Source organism: Macaca mulatta, chromosome 6, assembly GCF_049350105.2.
Source record: "Macaca mulatta isolate MMU2019108-1 chromosome 6, T2T-MMU8v2.0, whole genome shotgun sequence".
In the NCBI taxonomy this organism is placed as follows: Eukaryota; Metazoa; Chordata; class Mammalia; order Primates; family Cercopithecidae; genus Macaca; species Macaca mulatta.
In genome coordinates this window covers 108,237,551-108,254,248 of record NC_133411.1, presented here as the reverse complement: position 1 = coordinate 108,254,248, position 16,698 = coordinate 108,237,551, and the positions used below count along the sequence as shown (strand labels likewise).

The 16,698-nt window shown below is 34.8% G+C and overlaps 1 long non-coding RNA gene across 1 annotated transcript in view; it reads left to right on the top strand.

The window, feature by feature from the left end:
* LOC144341240 (uncharacterized) overlaps positions 1-16,052 on the top strand; it is a 68,065-nt gene extending 52,013 nt beyond the window's left edge. The window contains exon 3 of the long non-coding RNA XR_013418118.1: positions 14,961-16,052. This is a non-coding gene — a long non-coding RNA (uncharacterized LOC144341240). The remainder of the gene's footprint in view (positions 1-14,960) is intronic.
* The last annotated feature ends 646 nt before the right edge of the window (positions 16,053-16,698 follow it).

Below are 16,698 nucleotides of genomic sequence, written 5' to 3'. Positions count from 1 at the left end.
GTATCATTCTTGTACCTTTCTGTCCTCATAACTTAGCTCCCAATTATGATTGAGAACATATGATGTTTGGTTTTTCATTCTTGAGTTACTTAGAATAATAGTCTTCAATACCGTCCGGGTTGCTGCAAATGCTATTATTTCATTCCTTTTTATAGTTGAATAGTATTTCATGGTATATACATACCACATTTTCTTTATCCACTCATTGATGGGCATTTGGGCTGGTCCTATATTTTTGCAATTGCAAATTGTGCTGCCATAAACATGTGTGTGCAACTATATTTTTCATATAATGACTTCTTCTGGGTAGATACCAAGGAGTGGGATTGCTGGATCAAATGATAGATCTAGTTTTAGTTCATTAAGGAATCTCCACACTGTTTCCCACAGTGGTTGTACCAGTTTACTTTCCCACCAAGTGTAAAAGTGTTCCCTTTTCACCACATCCATGCCAACATCTAATTTTTTTTTTATTTTTCTATTATGGCCATTCTTGCAGGAGTGAGATGGTACCCCATTGTGGTTTTGATTTGCATTTCCCTGATAATTAGTGACATTGAACATTTTTCCATATGCTTGTTAGCCATTTGTATATCTTCTTTTGAGAATTGCCTATTCACGTCCTTAGCTCACTTCTTGATGAGATCTTTGGGGGGTTTTGTTAATTTGTTTGAGGTCCTTGTAAATTCTGGATATTAGTCCTTTCTCGATGTATAGATTTTGAAGATTTTCTACAACTTTGTGGGTTGTCTGTTAACTCTACTCATTAATTCTTTTGCAGATGCTTTTTAGCTTAATTCAGTCCCATCTATTTACTTTTTTGTTGCATTTGCTTTGAGGTTCTTGGTCCTGAACTCTTTGCCTAAACCAATGTCTAGAAGGGATTTTCAGAAGTTATCTTTTGAATGTTTATGGTTTCACGTCTTAGATTTAAGTCTTTGATCCATCTTGAGTTGATTTTGTATATGGTGAGAGATGAGGATCCAGTTTCATTCCTCTACATGTGGCTTGTCAAGTACCCCAGCACCATTTGTTGAATAGTGTGTCCTTTCCCCACTTTATGTTTTGGTTTGCTTTGTTGAAGATCAGTTGGATATAAGTATTTGGCTTTATTTCTGGGTTCTCTATTCTGTTCCATTGGTCTATATGCCTATTTTTACACCAGTACTATGTTTTTTTGGCGACTGTAGTACAGTTTGAAGTTGGGTAATGTGATGTCTCTAGATTTGTTCTTTTTGCTTAGTCTCGCTTTGGCTACCTGGGCCCTTTCTTTGGTTCCATATGAATTTTAGGATTGTTTTTTCTAGTTCTGTGAAGAATGATGGTGGTATTTTGAGGGAAACTGCATTAAATTTGTAGATTGCTTTTGGTGTTATGATCATTTTCACAATATTGATTCTACTCATCCACGAGCATGGGATGTGTTTCCATTTTTTTGTGTCACCTATGATTTCTTTCAGCAGTTTTGTAGTTTTCCTTGTAGAGGTCCTTCAACTCCTTAGTTAGGTATAATGAGAGGATGGCACAGCCACAAGAGTATCACCTGTCTCACCTTAGCTGCTGGCAGCAAAAAAGAAGTTTGAGTCCTTTTTGACCAATTACTTTTATGAGTGGGTTTCTACTGGGCTAGTCTTTATGCTAAAATGTTAGTCCTAGTACTTTCCTTCAATATCTAGGTGAGAATCCACTCCTATCCTAGTTAAAAAATATATATGGAAGTTTGTGTGGAAACACAATCTGGAGACAAGTAGGCACATACTGATTACATACTAGATTCTAAAACCCTTGAAGACAATGACCTGGTTTGCCTGTCTTGCCTGGCACTTAGTAGATATTTTGTAATCACTATTATTACATGTTTGCATGTATGTAGACATAAATGTACAGATGTAAATATTGACATATAATTTTAATCAACCACACAATTCAGTAATTTCAAATAGAAAAGCTTAGCATGTCATAATTAAATGACAATACCCTGCTTGTAGTATCCATAAAGTAACACAAATTAAGTATGGACTAAAGTAACCAAAATAATTCTTTTTTTAATTATACTTTAAGTTCTAGGGTACATGTGCACAACATGCAGATTTGTTACGTACGTATATATGTGCCATGTTGGTGTGCTGCACCCATTAACACGTCATTTACATTAGGTATATCTCCCAAGCCTATCCCTCCCCACTCGTCTCAACCCATGACAGGCCCTGGTGTGTGATGTTCCCCTTCCTGTGTCCAAGTGTTCTCATTGTTCAATTCCCATCTATGAGTGAAAACATGGGGGGTTTGGTTTTTTGGTCTTTGTGATAGTTTGCTGAGAATGATGGATTCCAGCTTCATCCATGTCCCTACAAAGGACATGAACTCATCCTTTTTTATGTCTGCACAGTATTCCATGGTGTATATGTGCCACATTTTCTTAATCCAGTCTATCATTGATGGACACTTGGGTTGGTTCCAAGTCTTTGCTATTATGAATAGTGCCGCAGTAAACATACGTGTGCATGTGTCTTTATAGCAGCATGATTTATAATCCTTTGGGTATATACCCAGTAATGGGATGGCTGGGTCAAATGGTATTTCTAGTTCCAGATCCTTGAGGAATCGTCACACTGTCTTCCACAATGGTTGAACTAGTTTACAGTCCCACCAACAGTGTAGAAGGGTTCCTATTTCTCCACATCCTCTCCAGCACCTGTTGTTTCCTGACTTTTTAATCATTGCCATTCTAACTGGTGTGAGATGGTATCTCATCGTGGTTTTTATTTGCATTTCTCCGATGGGCAGTGATGATGAGCATTTTTTCATGTGTCTGTTGGCTGTGTAAATGTCTTCTTTTGAGAAGTGTCTGTTCGTATCCTTCACCCACTTTTTGATGGGGTTGCTTGTTTTTTTCTTGTAAATTTGTTTGAGTTCCTTGCAGATTCTGGATATTAGCCTTTTGTCAGATGAGTAGATTGCAAAAATTTTCTCCCATTCTGTAGGTTGCCTGTTCACTCTGATGGTAGTTTCTTTTGCTGTGCAGAAGCTCTTTAGTTTAATTAGATCCCATTTGTCAATTTTGGCTTTTGTTGCCATTGCTTTTGGTGTTTTGGACATGAAGTCCTTGCCCACGCCTATGTCCTGAATGGTGTTGCCTAGGTTTTCGTCTGGGGTTTTTATGGTTTTAGGTCTAACATTTAAGTCTTTAATCCATCTTGAATTAATTTTGGTATAAGGTGTAAAGAAGGGATCCAGTTTCAGCTTTCTACATATGGCTAGCCAGTTTTTGCAGCACTATTTATTAAACAGGGAATCTTTCCCCATTTCTTGTGTTTGTCAGGTTTGTCAAAGATCAGATGGCTGTAGATGTGTGGTATTATTTCTGAGGACTCTGTTCTGTTCCATTGGTCTATATCTCTGTTTTGGTACAGTACCATGTGGTTTTTGGTTACTGTAGCCTCGTAGAATAGTTTGAAGTCAGGTAGCATGATGCCTCCAGCTTTGTTCTTTTGGCTTAGGATTGTCTTGGCAATGCGGGCTCTTTTTTGGTTCCATATGAACTTTAAAGTAGTTTTTTCCAATTCGGTGAAGAAAGTCATTTGTAGCTTGATGGGGATGGCATTGAATCTATAAATTACCTTGAGCAGTATGGCCGTTTTCACAATCTTGATTCTTCCTATCCATGAGAATGGAATGTTCTTCCATTTGTTTGTGTCCTCTTTTATTTCATTGAGCAGTGGTTTGTAGTTCTCCTTGAAGAGTTCCTTCACATCCCTTGTAAATTGGATTCCTAGGTATTTTATTCTCTGTGAAGCAATTGTGAATGGGAGTTCCCTCATGATTTGGCTCTCTGTTTGTCTGTTATTGGTGTATAAGAATGCTTGTGATTTTTTGCACATTGATTTTGTATCCTGAGACTTCTCTGAAGTTGCTTATCAGCTTAAGGAGATTTTGGGCTAAGACAATGGGGTTTTCTAAATATACAATCACGTCATCTGCAAACCGGGACGATTTGACTTCTTCTTTTCCTGACTGAATACCCTTTATTTCTTTCTCCTGCCTGATTGCCCTAGCCAGAACTTTCAACACTATGTTGAATAGGAGTGGTGAGAGAGGACATCCCTGTCTTGTGCCAGTTTTCAAAGTGAATTCTTCCAGGTTATTTTTTCCCATTCAGTATGATATTGGCTGTGAGTTTGTCATGAATAGCTCTTATTATTTTGAGACACGTGCCATCAATACCAAATTTATTGAGAGTTTTTAGCATGAAGGGCTGTTGAATTTTGTCAAAGGCCTTTTCTGCCTCTATTGAGATAATCATGTGGTTTTTGTCTTTGGTTCTGTTTATATGCTGGCTTACATTTACTGATTTGCGTATGTTCAACCAGCCATGGATCCTAGGGATGAATCCCACTTGATCATGTTGCATAAGCTTTTTGATGTGCTTCTGGGTTCGGTTTGCCAGTATTTTATTGAGGATTTTTGCATCGATGTTCATCAGAGATACTGATCTAAAATCCTCTTTTGTTGTCTCCCTGCAAGGCTTTGGTATCAGGCTGATGCTGGCCTCATAAGATGAGTTAAGGAGGATTCCCTCTTTTTGTGTTGATTGGAATAGTTTCAGAAGGAATGGTATCAGCTCCTCCTTGTACCTCTGGTAGAATTCAGCTATGAATCCATTTGGTCCTGGACTTTTCTTGGTTGGTAGGCTATTAATTATTGCCTCAATTTGTGAGCCTATTATTGGTCTATTCAGGGATTCAACTTCTCCAAAGAAGAGTCTGTGAAGTATTACTTACTCTAAAATTCGTTCTGTTCTGAAGTCAAGGTGGTTTACATAACTCCCCACCATTGCTGAAAAGAAAGGAATGATAGTCATTTTCAGGCAGCTGCAACAGGCATTTTTTGAAAAGTGGGCATGGAGAGAACTTTAACTCATTTGGTTGTGGTGTTGCAAGTATATTGGGAGTATTAATAACAGCATTAGTAGAACCAAAGAAATCACAACATTTTCCAATTATACTTTTTACAGCACCTACTTATAACCATACCTAATAATTTTAAGAAAAAAAAATAAAGAGATTATAGTCTTTAAAATGTGTAAGCACTGTTTTACATAAAATTATGCTGGTTTATTTACGGTAGGATATTTTTATAGTCCTTAAGACGGTTTAATTCATTATTGGTCTCCTAAAGTAAGACAAGCTATCTCATTGTTTCCAAATTTAACAGAAGGATTCTGATGTTTTATTGAACAAAGTTTGGGAAATGTTTCTCTGTACTTTGAAGATGAAAGTTTGGGGAACTGCAATGATTCAGAAGTCTATATAATTACCATGTGAACCTTAAAGTAAAATAAATTTTGTATTTCAAAATGAACCATATTGGGATAAATGAATATTTAAAAGAGAATGCTTCAGAATGAGATAATAAAAGGAGAGTCTCCACACTACCCATACAGAATGAGGACCAAGCCACTTCTCTTCCAAAGGTCTTTAAGAAAAAGAAATTAAAATAAGGCTAGAAACTTACTGTACAAAGATCTACATATGAAACGCAGATTGATCTGTGTGTTTGTATATGTATTTTTCAATTTAATAAACAGGAAGTGGATGTTTCTATAGTATGTGTTCAGTGATCTTTTTTAAAATATTGAGTTACACCCTCTGGTTTTTGCCTAAGTGACTTGGCCACAAATGGGCATATCAACTAATATTAAAATGACCATGACATTTTTTGTCTAGGAGTGTACAAACCAGGTAACAGCACCAACTATGAAAGGATTCCTGGACGAATCCTTTTCTGTTTGAGTGAATTACATGGCACAGTATGATTTAAATGAAAATAAAAATCATCCAAGTGAATTTTGAGTAATCATAGTGAAAAAAAACAGGATGTCAGGTAAAAAAATTCACTTTTTAACAATAGAGAACATGTTTTTAAACATATATAAATATTATTGCTAACAACAAAAAAAATGGTGAAACCTGAAAATTTCATTTTATGTTATTTTAACACAAAATAAATGCTTAATAGGTTTGTATTTGAATATATTTATTTTTTCATTTAATTTTTTTTATTTCAATAGTTTTAGGGGACCAAGTGTTCTTTGAGACTGGGCACTGTATCCCAACACTTTGGGAGGCATAGATGGGAGGATCAATTTAGCCCAGGAGTTTGAGACCATCCCTGGCAACATAGCGAGACCCCATCTGTACAAAAAATTTAAAAATTAGGTGGGCCTGGTGACGTGTGCCTGTGTCCCCAGTTACTTGGGAGGCTATAGTGGGAGGATTGCTTGAGCCTGGGAGGTTGAGGCTGCAGTGGAGCCATGGTCACACCATGGCATGTCAGCCTGTGCGACAGAGTAAGACCCTGTCTCAAGAAAAAAAAAAAAAAAAGTGGTTTCTGATTACATGGATGAATTGTACAACGGTGAAGTCTGGGCTTCTATTGTACCTATCAACCAATAGTGTACATTGTACCCAATAGCTAATATTTCATCCCTCACTTCCATTGCATCCTCCTCCTTTCGGAGTTTTCAATGCCCATTTTACCACTCTGTATGCCTCTGCGTACCCACAGCTTAGCTCCTACTTATAAGTGAGAGCATGTGGTATCTGTTTTTTTCACTCCTGGTTACTTCACCCAAGATAGTGGCCTCCAGTTCCACCCAAGTTGTAGCAAAAAAACATTATTTCACTCTTTTATATGGTTAAGTAGTGTTTATGGTATATATATGTATACACACACATATATACATATATAATACACACACACATATATATGTTATATACATATACACATATACATATATGTGTCAAAATTTCTTTATTCACTTCAATTGATGGGCACTTATGTTGATTCCATATTTTGCAATTGTGAATTGTGCAGTCATAAATATCCATATGTGGGTGTATTTTTGATATAATTAGTTATTTTTCTTTGTGTAGATACCCAGAACTGGGATTACTGGATCAAATGGTAGAACTACTTTTAGTTCTTTAAGAAATCTCCATACTACTTTTCAATACTTTATCTCTTTTGTGTGATAATTCCAGAAAAGTAGAAGTATGTCTGGTTGAATTACCATGTAGCATACAAAATATATTTTGATCAAGAAAGTTCATGGAATAGAGACTTTAAAGTTATAAGCATTGTTTCACCATTAAAAACAGCTCATTTATGTTTATTTTGTCTATAGTTCTTATGCCATGGTTAAAAAAAAAGAAAAGAAAAGAAAATTAGTGTAGCAATGAAGTTGGGAAAACAATTTTGAATAGCAGCAATATAAGAGAACTTAATAGAGAAAATAAAGTTTAAAATAGCATAAAGAATTTGGTCTTAAGTAGAATAAATAGATGAGGAAAATACGATATAAAGAATTCTTTTATCTGTATTTATTTTTAAAGTTCAACCAATGACTGAACCCACAGGGCTTTTATCTGTGGAAAGCATGATTGCAAATATAGTCATTTATATAACCACAGAGGATGAAAGATATGAAAGGAAAATTAAATTTTCAATGAGGCAATTGCCAACCAGTTTGCCATTCAAAATAGACTGAAGTAACAGATGCACAAAATATTTTTTATTTCATTTTTGACCTTCAGAAGTCATACTATTTGTTGATAAGACAGCACATAGGAAATTGAACAATACCAGTAATAATCACTATAAATCAAACTTTATGAATATGAAATGCCAAACTTATTGATTTTGCTGACCATATAATCAACATTTTATTTGTTTTTGAAAAATTCACAATACATTTTTAGACAGACAATAAAATATTAGAAAGACTCATTTTAATCGAGATATAAATTTGATATCTTTAGAAAGAAAATAACATTAAAATTCTTATTCTATTGAAATGCCTTGTTTTTGTGCCTCTGAGAATCCTAGAAACCTAAGGTATTATTCCAAGTTTAAGTAAATTCTATGATACAACATTTAGAACTTCTTAATTTTATACAACACTATACTGACAGAACATTTAAAATGTTATTTAACAAACACATTGTAGTTATAATTATCTGTACCAGTTCTTTGATTTTTGATGGTTGTAACTCATTTCATATTTATCACAACCCTGTAAGAAAGATACTACAATTACTCCCAATTTATAGATGAAGAAAATTAGACACACAGAGTTTACATAACTTTCCCACAGACAAACAGCTAGCAGGTAGCAATCTTGAGAACTGATCCAAGCAATTCGGTTCCAGCCTTTTTTTTTTTTTTTTTTTAATTATACTTTAAGTTCTAGGGTACATGTGCACAACGTGCAGGTTTGTTACATATGTTTACATGTGCCATGTTGGTGTGCTGCACCCATTAACTCATCATTTACATTAGGTATATCTCCTAATGTTATACCTCCCCCCTCCTCCCTCCCCACAATAGGACCTGGTGTGTGATGTTCCCCTTCCTGTGTCCAAGTGATCTCATTGTTCAGTTCCCACCTATTAAAAACAGCCTTCTCCCCGGCTGTTTTTAATCATTATGCTTTGGGCTTTGCAATGCTAAGAGTAAATTTATAATCCACTTACGATTTTAGAGTTTTGAAATAAATTTAATCAAACATATTTCCATAAGATAACTCACTTGTTTAAAATATATCAGTTTCAAATTAAGAAATTATTTATTAAATATTAAAATCTATTTGAGAGTTAACATTGTATTTCCAAGCAGTCCTAAGTAGCATGATAAAATATTGTATGTGATTTGGAAACTTGGATTCATATCAATATATTCCCAATTTAGGGAAGTCTAAACCACATATATATTGAACAAATTTAATCAAATAGGTATCACCATAAGAATCATTTTCCAATTTATAAATGGGAATGTTAAAAAATATAATCTATACAGATCAGACTATGTCAATGCGACAATAATTATATGATTGAAAATATTTTTTCAAATTAATCCATGAATCGGCTAATATGTTTTTTATTATACTTTAAATTTTGGTGTACATGTGCAGAACGTGCAGGTTTGTTACCTAGGTATACACGTGCCATGGTGGTTTGCTGCACCCATCGACCCGTCATCTACATTAGGTATTTCTCCTGATGCTAACCCTCCCCTAGGCCCCCAGCTCCCCAACAGGCCCTGGTGTGTGATGTTCCCCTCCTTGTGTCCATATGTTCTCATTGTTCAACTCCCACTTATGATGAATGAGAACATGCGGTGTTTGGTTTTCTGTTCTTGTGTTAGTTTGCTGAGAATGATGGTTTCCAACTTCTTCCATGTCCCTGCAAAGGACATGAACTCATCCTTTTTTGTGGGTGCATAGTATTCCATGGTGTATATGTGCCACATTTTCTTTATCCAGTCTATCATGAATGGGCATTTGGGTTGGTTCCAAGTCTTTGCTATTGTGAACAATGCCGCAATAAACATACATGTGCATGTGCCTTTATGATAGAATGATTTATAATCCTTTGGGTATATACCTAGTGATGGGGTTGCTGCATCAAATGGTATTTCTAGTTCTAGAGCCTTATATTAACATCAAATATATGATTCAAATTTGGATAATTCAAATGAAATATGGGTGGTCTGATGCCTATAAGAATAGGTATTTTTATTTCATCAGCTTTCATTCTTCTTCAGACAATCATTGGCATCTGCATGGAATATGTTAACAGTCCCTGTAAGTGAAGGACCTCTCCCTTCATCACTCCATGGTGCCTCTGTCCTACATTGTCCTCCAGTGGGCAGCTGCAGAAATATAAGCTGGCCTAAGAGAGATGAAGTTAATCTGTGGAGGATATGACATCAAGCCAGGGTTACTTGAAATGGAACTGACTGTTCAGGTCATAACTAAAAATGATGGAGAAGATCAGCCTTAAACCAGAAAACAAAATTTTGGAGTGAGCCAAATCAGTAAGGTAAAAAAAAAAAAAAAAAAAAAGCAGATATAAATCCAGAGAGCCAGAAGCACATTTTGTAAAAATAGGAAGTACACGAACACTATGGGAAGTCTAAGAACTCATCTTCCTAATGTTCCTTTTGAATATGTCTGCTGAGCTTGCAGCGGTTTAACATGATTGATTGCTTACAAATCCACAATTGGATCCTCTTTCCAACCAGGGGTGAGACCAAGGTTCTTTGAGGATTTTTCTGGGTGAATTTGCTTTTTGTGAGGCATGCTTACGAACACAGGCGTGGGTAGTACTTACTGAGTACAGGTGTTTCCAGGCTGTGTTGACCCACACCATCAAATATTGTAAAATGCTATAACTGGCTTGGCAGCTCAGAAAATGGGAACAGAGTTGAAAAAATGATCTGGTTCTTCTTTCCCAACAATCCCGACACGTTAGAAGATATAGGCACAGATTAAAATACTGCAAGTTTTGTTCAAGACAGACCATAGAACACATGGTAAATGTGAATGGGTTTAAGTAAGAAAAGAAAAGAGCTAGAGAAAGACTAGATAGAGAGCAGAGGGGCACTGTAGTTAAGCAGTAATACAATGTTTATATTAAAATGTATAAATCAGAAGATATACCCATTTTGGTGCAGATAACACAGAAAACATAAAATTCATGTTGTTTTGGCAGTATATTGTGAATGGTCCAATCAGATGTCAAAAATATAAGATTTATGTATTAAAAAGATACTTATTCACTTGAAATTTGCCTCTTTTAAGTCCCTTGTCATCTGGATTTCCAATTTCTGTCTGTCTTTGAGTCAAAGTTTTCCTCATGCTAACTCTCATTATTAGAGTTTTCAATTTTGCTGCTCAAGCTGAACACCCCTTCAAATCCTACCCTAAATTTCTTAATTTTATCTGTTGATTCATTTATTCAAATATATTTATGAAATGTTGATTTTGATAGGTACTGTGAGTGGTGCTGGAGATTTATGTCCTCATCATTCATATTTCCACTGTTTTAATTCATTACCTCATAATTTTTCAGCTAAATCTTAGCAGTAGCAGCTGTGTTCTGCCTGATTCTAATTATAGCCTTTTCAATCTTGTCTCTTTATTATTCCTAGAGTGATCTTTGTAATACGCAAACCTGATTATGTCAAGTCCCTAACATATTCAAACTCTGTAGCATGACACAGAAGACCCATCGTGATATATTCTCCGCTTACTGCTGCAGTCTCATCTTTTGCTACTCCTCAATTATCTCCACCTTCATCTCCTGAGCTACTTGCATCCCAAAAATATGAACTTCTCTTTCTCCACACTGAGCTTCAGCTCACCCTGTCTTCTTCATTTCTGCATCCCTATACATCATCCTTTGTGTTTTAGGATTCATTTCAGAAGACACTTCCTCTAGGAAGCCTTCTCTAACCAAATACTCCCAAAAAGGCTGGTTTAGAAACTCCTTCAATGGGTTTTAATAAACACCTGTGCACACCTTTTTCCTAAAGGCTTTTACAGAGTATAATTACTATCTGTTTATCTGTTGCATCCCACACATTAACTAAACCGCAAAATTTAGGTAGCAGAGAATGTATCTTGTTTGTGCTTGCCATATATAGGTATCTCAAAAATTCTGATGAAATAATTCCTAGAAGAATATTGTATTTGGATAAATATTAAACATCTGAAAAACTTGACAGGCTGAAAATTATATCTGAAAAAAAATTGAAAAGTAACAGACACAGCTGCTTCTCTGGGCATAACATGAATGTGACAGCAAGTTCCAGTTGGAAAAGAAGTAATTACAGGAAACTTCAGTCTGCAACACCTTGTTTTCTTATAGTTAATGACAGCAAACTGACTAATGTGAGCAAAAGTCAGCATTCAGAAGTAGAAAGATGGAAAACCAGTTAGGAAAGTCCCCACAATGAAGCCCTGACTGAAAATCATGAGTAACTGCATCTAATATAACAAGAGGACTGTGCCTAAAGAAATAGATAGGGCTGAATAGAAAGCCCTATGGAAAATTCATATATGAAAAAGACAAGTTAAAAAAAAAAAAGTGGGAAAAAGAGTATTATGATATCAATAATTTGCTCTAAAATACTTCAACATAGACTCTCTCTCTCAATCTGTGTGTGTATGTGTGTGTGTGTGTGTGTGTGTGTGTGTGTGTGTGTGTCCACAGCCCTAATTCATACTTAAGGGACATTTAGTAAACATAATTGGAAATACATACTCCAAGGGTATGTATGCCTCTAGAGATAGCTTTAACAAGTTATGTAACTAGCATTATGATAATTAATAAAAATTGTATTTACCAATACAATTTGTCTTTCCAATTACCAATAAAACTTGTCTTTCAAAATTTGTTGATTGACTAGAAAAAAAGATAAATGGTTCTAAAAAAGGAAGTGGCTGGTATGTTTCTTCTCTTGAATAAATAATGTATAAAATCTAGTAAGTGTATACACATATATATGTGTATTTGCTTTCCTATTTAGCTGTTTAATTTAATCAGTTACATATTGTCATGGACTCATATATAGTTATTTTATAATCTGGGTTATAATACATTACTATAACATTATTTTGTTGCCCAAATTGTTCGGACTTTGACCATTGGAAGCTCTTTCATTTGTCACCTGCGTCTCCTTGACATAACCCATTGTTTTGTTTTATGAGCACTTCCTTTTTTTATGACTCTAAAAAATGCTCCAGGCTCATCTTGTGTATTTCCTGCCCCAGTGCTAGAATTACTCATTTCTCCAAAGAACACTGGTTCCTTTAATTGGAGAATACATTAAAAGCCAAGATGTGATTATTAACTGTTTTCATTGCTATTAAAGTGTCATTGCTTCCAGCTCTTATGAGCAGACAGAACCAGGAAATAAATGTACATAATTTCTGTAAACAGACATGTCTATAATTATCTATGTATCTATCACCATTATCTATATTAACTTAAAACATTAGTTCATACTGATACCACTAATGCTAACTCAATACCGCATGGATCATTCTGCCCTTCCCTATTGCTAATTTGAAATTTCCTACTCCGACAGTGAGAAACATAGTTTCCCTTATTTACATTTATTTTATCCTTGATTTTTAAGTGCACTAATATCTGAACACTGATACAGAGGATTGTTTGCTATCTGAGTATGCACAGCGAAATCCTATTGCTAAAACAATGTTACATTTCCTTTAGATCTGGGTGACATATGCTATTGAAGCACCAAAAGGACAGAGTATCAGAAGTCATCCAGATCACAAAAGTTATATAATCGTTCATGTTTACTTGCCAGTTAGTAGCAGAACATGTGTCAGAGTTTCATCAAGGTGACAACAGTCACCTTCCCCAACTGTATTATTGGAAACTCGTCATATTTACCCAAGAAGAGTCTAACAGTTGTGCATGTCCAAATTGTCAGTTTTTAGTATAACATACAATCAAGAAGAAATATAAAATTCAGCCTGGGTTTGCAAATATATCACTAGTATCAAAGATGATTTCTGAATAAACTTAGATTTATATTTAATAATAAGGTCACATGAAGGATTTTTTTTAGTTTACTTTGAGCATGGAAGAAGACTGGACTTGTCCATATATTTCTTCATTCCAGAGCATTGACCAGCAATGGCTATCACAATAAGAATGAATGACATTGTAATATCTCTCCTCTCCTATTTTGCTTCTGTCTTTATCGAAGAGAATACTCTTCAGATGAGCTGGGGCTGGCGGCTCACTTCTCTAATCCCAGTCCTTTGGGAGTCCAAGGCGGGTGGATCACATGAGGTCAGCAATTTGAGACCAGCCTGGCCAACATGATGAAATCCCATCTCTAATAAAAATACAAAAATAGGCCAGGCACTGTGGCGGGTGCCTGTAATCCTAGCTGCTTGGGAAGCTGAGGCAGGAGAATCGCTTGAACTCGGAAGGCGGAGGTTACAGTGAGCCAATATTGCGCCACTGCACTCCAGCCTGTCTCAAAAAGAGAGAGAGAGAGAGAGAGAGAGAGAGAGAGAGAGAGAGAGAGAGAGAATACTTTTCAGATATGAAAGAATATGCTAAACTTGGTTAAGAACAAATTAAAGGACAAGATGGTAAAGAGAAACTAAAGTGTAAACCTAAGTTTTACCAATGAGATTAGATCTCTTAGTCTAAATTAACTACACTCTGGAGTAGTAAGTCAAACTTCAGAGATCTCAGAACTACCAACATCAATATTGGTGCAATAATAAAAATGTGCTTTCAAGATGTTTAATATAAATGTTGACTGAATGTGTTGTTTTTTGTTTGAATCCAAAACAAACAGGTAAGGATGTGTGGAAGTTATAACATCACATATTCTATGTCAATGTAAAAGAAAACTTTCTAATCATATTGGATGTTCAAAAATGTAAAGAGATGCTGATAAGATAGTGAAAAACTTATCCTTATAATTGTTCCACTACTTATGAGATGAGAGATAATTGTGGAGAAAGCACCCTTCATCTGGTTGGGATTAGATGGTCTCTAAGCAGACCTCTGGCTTTGAGATACTATCTTCCCTTCTAAACAAGGCCTGGATATTACAAAATCATGTTTAATTCTACCGCTAATAGGCTAATAAGCTGTTATGTTCCTCTTCTATAGCTTTTATTTTAACTCTTATGGCTATAGCTCTTTAAATAATAAATTTGAAAAATTCTGTATATATCTTTAGAAAACATAAGTGGCTCAGAGTAGGTGCTAATTCATCATGTTTGAAGTTGAGCATTCTTTCTAGAAAAATTCTCTCTTAGTGATGTTTTTATTTAGAATTTAAAGCATGTGTTGGTGTTAATAAGTTCTTAGAAGTAAAGGTATAATGAAACAAGAATACTAAAAATGGGGGCAAATGGCCTCTAACTGTATTTTTTATTATCATCATCATTACTATTATTGTTTTATAGATAGGGTCTTGCTGTATGGAGACAATGCAGCTCTAGCTCACTGTAACCTCAAACTCCTGGGCGCGAGTGATCCTCCACCTTAGCCTCCTGAATAGCTAGGATTAGAGGCAAGAACTTCCATGACTGGCTAACCTTCTTATTTTTATTTTTGTAGATATGATGCCCTAACTTGTCTTGAACTCCTGGACTCAGCCCTCCTGTCTGTGCCTCCCAGAGTGCTGTGATTACAGACGTGCGCCACCACCACCATGCCTGGCTGGGCCCCTAACTTTAATAGAGCCCCTAACTTAGCTAACAGGCCACTAAGTTTAATAATTAAAATGACATATACATTATTTAATTCAATGAAAAGTATGAATTAGATAACTGGAATTATTTATTGCCTATACCTATATTAGTATGATATTCAGAAAATGAAAAATTCAGTTAAAAGAATTACAATATATCTGATTTGAGATTAAAAAAGAAAATGTTTAAAGATACCTATACATTAGAAATGAACTGATAAGGCCCTGCCAAAAAAGAAAACTCATTTAAATAAAACATATACATAGAAACTTTAAAATAATAGTGCGCTTTTCCCTCTAAAATGAGAGTCACCTACTTAAATCTGTAGGTTTAAATACATGGGATCATGATTTTTGAATATGGTAGGAAGTTAAAATTGCATTGCATTTATTCATTTAGTAAATATTTGTTTCATTCCTATTCAGTATAAGATATTGATACTGTATTAGTTATTGAAAATTGAAAGAAAAGAAGAGTCCCTGCCCCTTTAAAGCTTATGTTCTGCAGAAGAAAAAAAAAAACAGCTATTAAACATTTAATTACTTAACTTTTCACTTCATCATGAACAAATTTATCCAAGATAATATTGAGATTGTTATCAAGGGAAATATCTTGAGACCGAAGAAAGAAGGTTGCAAGAGTCTTTTGTAGAAATGATCACTGAGAGGAACTTATAAGCCTAAGAAGGAATTGGTCAGGGAAAAGTAGGCAGAAGATGCTTACAAGAAGAGGATAAAACGTGGAGAGAGATCCTGAAATATGAAGGATCATGTGCATTTATGAGACTTAAAATGGTTCATGTTCCTGGGTTGCATAAATGGGGGACAAAGGGACAGTCCTGTTTAATGACCTCGGGATTAAGCAGAGACTAGAGCAGGAATAGCAGCACAATCATATCCTTCCATCTAAAGTTCAACAAGTATAGCTCTTCCAAAGTTTTTGCTATAATAATATTTGAATAAAATATGTGCAGTTATAATTTCTTGATTCCTTTTTTGTTTCCGTCATGTTTATTAATCATCCAAATCACAGGTGGTGGTGTATGTGTGTTTTTCAAATCTCATGTAAAGAGTTTTGAACTACTATATGTAACAAACCTGCACGTTATGCACATGTACCCTACAACTTAAAGTATAATAATAATAAATAAATTTAAAAAAAAAAAAAAAAAAAGAAAGTGAGATACAATGAACTTGAATACAATAAATGAACATCAATAGCCTTTCTATTATATTCCTAATTTTACAGCATAGTAAGTTACTTGCAAATAAATGCAAAAACAATATATTCTTCTGAAACAATGTCAAAAGGTTAAAAATAAAATCTAGCATATGCAATCAACTGCAGTTTGAATAAATAACATTCTAATATTAAGCATGTGATGTAATTTGGAAGAAGGAGACAAGGAATGTATTGCATAGTACTGAGACAAAATAAATGTATTTCTATGTGAATTTTCTTCAAAATTTTAGAGATGATCTTCCAACTATGAAAATAAAACATTTTTATTCAATACAGGTATTAAAAGTGAATTTTACACTTTTTTTTTTGAATAAACGGTTGAGTCTAGAAAGAACAATTATCTTCTAATAAATTTGTATTGT